This window comes from Lepus europaeus, chromosome X (assembly GCF_033115175.1).
Source record: "Lepus europaeus isolate LE1 chromosome X, mLepTim1.pri, whole genome shotgun sequence".
Classification (NCBI taxonomy): domain Eukaryota; kingdom Metazoa; phylum Chordata; class Mammalia; order Lagomorpha; family Leporidae; genus Lepus; species Lepus europaeus.
In genome coordinates this window covers 27,661,489-27,668,294 of record NC_084850.1, presented here as the reverse complement: position 1 = coordinate 27,668,294, position 6,806 = coordinate 27,661,489, and the positions used below count along the sequence as shown (strand labels likewise).

The 6,806-nt window shown below is 41.2% G+C and overlaps 1 pseudogene; it reads left to right on the top strand.

Annotated features, from left to right (window-relative positions):
- The first annotated feature begins 4,815 nt into the window (after positions 1 to 4,815).
- LOC133752525 (bifunctional methylenetetrahydrofolate dehydrogenase/cyclohydrolase, mitochondrial-like) lies at positions 4,816 to 5,818 on the top strand (annotated as a pseudogene).
- Positions 5,819 to 6,806: the final 988 nt, after the last annotated feature.

The following is a 6,806-nucleotide window of genomic DNA, read 5'->3' as shown; positions in this document are numbered from 1 at the left end:
GCTGCAATGGCCAGAGCTATGCTGATCTGAAGCCAGGGGCCAGAAGCTTCTTCCAGGTCTCCCACGAGGGTGCAGGGGCCCAAGGATTTGTGTCATCTTCTACTGCTTTCCCACGCCATAGCAGAGAGCTGGATCGGAAGAAGAGTAGCAGGGACTAGAACCGTCACCCATATGGGATGCCAGTGCTTCAGGCCAGGGCTTTAATCTGCTGTGCCAGAGTGCCGACCCCAGCTGCTGCTTTTAAATCCAGCTTCCTGGGGCTGGCACTCTGGCACAGAGTAAGGTTAAGCAAGCATCTGCAATGCCAGCATCCCATATGGGCACCAGTTGAGTCCTGGCTGTTCCACCTCCAATCCAGCTCTCTGCAAATGGCCTAGAAAAGCAGCAGAAGATGGTCCAAGTCCTTGGGACCTTGTACCCACATGGGAGACCCAGAAGAAGCTCCTGGCTTCTGGATTTGGCCTGGCCCAGTGATGGCCATTGTGGCCATCTGGGAATTGAACCAGCAGGGAGATATCACACTCTCGCTCTCTATCTCTCTTTCTCTCAACTCTGCCTTCCAAATAAATAATCTTTTTTTAAAAAAATTCAGCTTCCTAGGCCAGCGCCGTGGCTTAACAGGCTAATCCTCCGCCTTGTGGCGCCAGCACACAGGGTTCTAGTCCCGGCTGGGGCGCCGGATTCTATCCCGGTTGCCCCTCTTCCAGGCCAGCTCTCCGCTATGGCCCGGGAAGGCAGTAGAGGATGGCCCTAGTGCTTGGGCCCTGCACCCGCATGGAAGACCAGAAGAAGCACCTGGCTCCTGGCTTCGGATCAGCGCGATGCGCCGGCCACAAGTGGCCATTGGAGGGTGAACCAACGACAAAAAGGAAGACCTTTCTCTCTGTCTCTCTCTATCTACTCTGCCTGTCAAAAAAAAAAAATCCAGCTTCCTGCTAATGGGTACTCTGAGACACAGCAGGTGATAGCTAATATACTTGTGTTCCCAATACCCATGTAGGAGACCTAGATTGAGCTTCCTTCCAGCTTGCAGCTTCACCTCTACCTCCCCAGGCATTGTAGGCATTTGGGGCGGTGAACCAGTAGATGGAAGCACTCACTCTTGATCTTTCTTTTTCTCAAATAAATAGAAAAATAAGTAAAAACATTGTCAGTCTGCAATTTAAAAAAAATTCTTCATAGGTCCTCATAATTTTTAGGAGCAAAAAAATGATGCTAAATCCAAAAAGATTGAGATTTGTTGCTGGAGATTTTTTCTGATTCTTAATTACTTTTGAAAATAATTACCCTAACATTGAAGGGAAGCATTCTTGGAAATGTTTTAATAAGAAGATGGGTATAATACCTTTGTAACTAGTCATAACTATTATGTAATTCTTCAGAGATTTGCATAAAGTTTAGGCAGAGATATACAAAGGTAAAGTTGGGGGTGACTTCATAATTCATTACACTTGTCTCATTTAAATTATTTCATCTCAAAATTATTTGAACTAAATTTAAGTTTAATGTATTCCACATTACATTTGCTAAACATTTATCAACCACAGATTTTTTCAAAGTAAATTATCTATCTTGGCCATGCTTCACAATTGATCGAATATAATTCTGCTTGTGTACAGAAACTTTAAGAATTGCTTGGTAGACACAAACACTACATTTGAATCTCATTTTATGCTGCTTTCTGCAGAGCTGCTTAATTATGCAGCTAGCCACAGTCAACAGGGGTTCCGGGAAGATAAAAGCTCTGCTGAGAAATAAGAGAGAAAAATTCAGTCTAATTCAACAAATACTCGAATACCAACTTTGTGCCAGCCTCTCTGCCAGGCAAATGTTCCCTACCTTACAATACTTTAAAGTCAAGTGATCCAAAGTTATTTGAAGAGTTTTCTGAGTATCTCTTTGGACTGTGTTAAATCTGCTACTACAGTTTATGTGGAAACCAGGGAACAAGGTACTTTAAAATTTAGGAACATTATCCCCACTAGATCTTTCTCTTGCTTCCCCCATGTACAGTAGAAACTGGTACCACCAATTAGATTGTCTTTCAGCAATATAGCTGCAGGATAAATTATGCCAAGCTAAAATGAAGCAAGTTTAAATCAAGATTATGAAATTCAACCACACTGTGGCTAAATCATGGAGTTTTCAATATGCCCAAATTTAAGTCCCCTCTCTTTCCCACTTACTATCTGGATGAACTGGAGCAAGACTCAGCCCTAAAATTTACTTAAAACCCAACTCAATGTTGTGATCATCAAATGAGATAATTAACCTAAATGCACAGAGAACAGCATTTGGCATTTAGAAAGTACCCAACTAAAGGTAGTTCTCCTGGTTTTATTTCAGTAAAAAAAAATGTTTCTGTAAACATCTTTGTTTTAATACATACATAAATCCTGCCAGATCACCAAACATTATTCACTGTATCTTTCAGAGAGTATCAGCAAACCTTTTTATTTCCCCTCATGCTTTCTAAATATGCACCCACAGTACCAAATATGTATGTCGAGTGTTTGGAATTGACAAAATGCTTCCCAAACTTGAAAATCATATCAAGCCCAAGATAAAAGCAGAGTGTGAGTGATCATATATTTTACAGGTGAGAAAACAGGGAGATTCAGGTAATCTAAGATTGTCAAAAAAAAAAAAAAAAAGAAACAAGTGAGACCCACTAGTTTCTAGACAGGTAACTAAAATATCTCACCCATATGATTTCTGTTTACCCCAGGATATTCTCCACCAAGTTGCTTCCTAGATTGAAAAGAAGCTCTAAGGAAAGCTGGGGGAAGTCTAGAACTAAATGCAGAGCTACAATCACTGAAGCACTTTAATCAGGAGACATTTTAACTTTTATCTTGAAAGCTGAGAAAAAGTGTAGAGTTGTGTGATTGGGACAAACAATCCTTGATTTTGTAGGGCCCTAAGAAGCCATTTGAGATCCTTTCATGAAGGATGAAGTAAGAGTTAGGCAGTAATTGCTTTGGCATCTTTCAGGAAAAATCAATAATGAATATGAGTGAAGGGTCAAGGAAAAAATAACAGATTCATTTCAGAGGTAACAGAGAATGTGAAAAATCAAACTAAAGAGATTTTGTACCATTGTTAAAAAAGAAGATTGCTTCTTATCTCCTTGACAGTAGTGATTAGGGAAATGTGATATATTTTAAAAATAATGAAAAGGCCAAAGAAACAGTAATGTCTTAGAATATTTGAGTTTAAGACAGATTTACTTTCTAAGAAATACGAATCCTTAATAAGTGAGATGCTCAGGGAATGGTGGGTTTGGGCTAATTACATTGCTGTGCAACTGAAGCTTAATCTGAAACTTTCTTTAATCAATCTGGACTATAGAACATATTTGTATCTCTCTTTGCTAAGTTAGGCTGCTGTAAAACCTTAATACTACTGGCCAAGTTCAAGACCTAGGAAAATGTGATTTTTCACCTCCAACTGTTTTTGTCACGTGCATCTTTCCCACATCCTGTTCTCTGCTTCCATCTTTGTTCATGAATACATACACCCCCTCCCTCAATTCCCAACTCCAGGAAATGACCATGTGTTATCCATTCAATCTCATAAATATTTATATTTTAATATCTGCCACCTCCCTTCCACTCCATGTCTTCATCACTCACCTGGTAAAATACAACCTAGTACTAATTGTTTTAGTAGTTGTTCATAATGCCTTCTATGTTAACTTCTCCAAGCCAGCCTCCATACTGCAACCAGGCACCTCTATAAACTGCAAATACAGCCATGACCCTCTGCACCTGAGAACCCTGCAGTGACTCCTTTTTTTATTTTTGACAGGTAGGGTGGACAGTGAAAGACACCGAGAGAAAGGTGTTCCTTTTGCCGTTGGTTCACTCTCCAATGGCCACTGCGGCCAGCGGGCTGTGGCCTGCCTATCGTGCTGATCCGAAGGCAGGAGCCAGGTGCTTCTCCTGGTCTCCCATGGGATGCAGGGCCCAAGCACTTGGGCCATCCTCCACTGCATTCCCAGGCCCCAGCAGAGAGCTGGCCTGGAAGAAGGGCAACCAGGACAGAATCCGGCACCCCGACAGGGGCTAGAACCAGGTGGTTGACTCTTTATTGCCTTTAAAGCCCAATTTAAATGTCTTAACTTTAATACTCTGGCTTCTGTCTACTAGCCCAGCTTCTTTTCTGCCATATTCCATGTCTTACTGCCTGCTACAGCCACAATGAACTACTTCTAGTTCATACTATGTGCCTCTTTCCCTTGAGTTTCCTATTTTGTCTGGAGTGCCCTTTGCCCTTTCTCTAGCTGTCCACTAAGTCTACTTCTATTCATCCTTCAAAACTAACTTCATATGTCATCTTCTCATGAATGTTTCCTTATATCACTGTAACTGTCTATCCTACATAGTCTATAACATGGTGCTTATGTTCATGCTTATAATATTTCATTGTAATCATTCATTAGTCCCTTTGTTTCTGTTTGAATCCAATGAATGCATAGTGTCCTTTGTCACTCTATCCAATGTCTACTGCTGAATAAATAAAATTATTCAACAGATGCTTGATGTGAGAGTGTTTCTTGCTATTTATTCTTTTCTCTTCTAATTAAGCATCATTTAAATATCCCAGTTAATTGAGGACCAAAATTCTAGTTTTTTTTTCAGGTTTTAAGTCCTGTTCCATGCAAATATCCTCTTCTTCTAGTGATAGGGACATTTGCTAATCTAGTCCTGACCCTTTGCCTAAAAAATAACTAGTGTGGCTACTAAACAAATAGAAGAAATCTTCAAAAAATTTATTAACTTCAGCCTCCCAGCACAGGCACCAGCGTGGGCCATGGCTGGGGCTTCTCTCCTTTCCTAGTTGGCCACCTGGCTACTCCAGCCTGCACAGAGCTGAAATCTCTACCAGAATTCCTTCCACCTCGCAGCTGTTGAAAATGAAGCTGTGGTCATTTCAGGGAGAAATCTGGCCTGGAAGATCAAGCAGCAAGTACAAAAGTGAGGCAGAAGGTGGAGTGTAGGTGGCCTCAGTCAATAAGCAACCACACCTGAACATGGTCTTGATGGGTAAGAATCCCCCCAGTCACTGCTATGTCCTCAACAAAACCAGGGCAGCTGCTGCTGAAGAAATCAACAGTGAGACAATTGTGAAGCCAGCTTCAATTTGAGAGGAAGAAGTCACCAAGCTCACTAATGACAATAATGTAGATGGCCTCCGAGTTCAGCAATCTCTTCCAGAACACATTGATGAGAGGAAGATTTGCAACACTGTCCTCCACTGTATCCTCCAACAAGGATACAGAGGATTCCATGTGGTCAACATAATATGCATGTGTTTGGACGGGTCATCCCATAGGAAGTGTGGGAAATAATTAAGCCGACAGCATCCCAACCCTAGGAAAGAACGTGGTTGAGAGTGGAAGGCCATAAAATGGTGGCATGCCAATTGCAATGTCACTGCACACAGATGGGGCATATGAACATCCAGAGGTGATGCCACTGTTACATCAATACACTCCCAAAGAATAGCTGAAGAAACACACCATTCTTGCAGATATTGTAGTGTCTGCTGCAGGCATCCCAAACCTCATTACTGCAGATATGATTAAGGATGGAGCAGCAGTGATTGATGTGCGAATAAACAAAGCACAAGATGCCATAACTGCTAAACCCAAGTATGTTGTGGACATGGGTTTGAAGGCATCAGGAAGAAAGCCAGTTACATCACTTCAGTCCCAGGGGGTATTAGTCCCATGACAGTGGCAATGCTAATGAAGAACACCATTATTGCTGTGAAAAAAGTACTGAGGTCTGAGCATGAGATGGCCACCAATTAACTGTTAAGTCTATAGGTGAGGCAAAGCACTCCAAGCCAACTCAAGAAGCGAGTGGGCCAATAAAAAATGCAATTTTTAAATTTATTCTCCTAATATGATTTAAAATGATTCTCTGTATTTACTGAAAACTCAAATGAGTGGGTGTTTGCCCACATGGCTCTGCAGTATCTCACCAGGGAGCATTCCAGTGTCACACTGGGTTATGTGCTCTCTCCAAGAGAAGCCAGTTACCTAGTGATTAGCATGGGAAATGAGAATGGATGCCTAAATTTGTCAAGCCACTTCAGTTGAAAATTCGCCTTTTATAGGGTTGTATTTCCTAATTGCTATTCCTCTAAGAGTTGATCTCATTATAGTTCCAAACCTTTTGAGTTCAGTCAGTCAAACCAAAGGGAAAAAATGTTGCTACAAAGAACTAGGGAAAAGGTGAAAAGTAAATCATGATAATTAAGTAATAAAAAAAGCAAGTGTCTGTATGTGTTGATTGATAACCAGATTTGTATAAAGAGAACTGAATTGGATGAGAAAGAAGATTCTATAAGTCAGCAGTATTCCTGAGATGTCTTTGTGGCTTATTCACTAGGGAAATATTTACATTCCCTAGTGCTTGCTATTAGTCTGCTTGCTATTAGTCTTCCTTTTACGTATGTTACCCTTTCAGTGAGGCCTCCCATTTCAGTTTTCTAGAACCCTGGGAAGGTCTGTTTTACCAATTAGTCATGTTTATGTCATATTTGATTTTGCTATGTCCTTAAACTTCATTGTTAAATTTTTGTATGTGAGGGCAAGAGTTTCTATGATCTCTTTGGTAATTTCTTGAAACCTATTTTTGGGAAACAAAACTGGGGCCTGATAATCATGAGGGCAGCTTACACAAGTATGTAACTTCCTTTTCCACCAGAGACTTGCCAGCAGCTGCCTACTCTCCTCTCGTGTACTGTGCTGGCTTTCCCAAAAGACTTTTAAGAGCTTGAGCTAATACTGAATT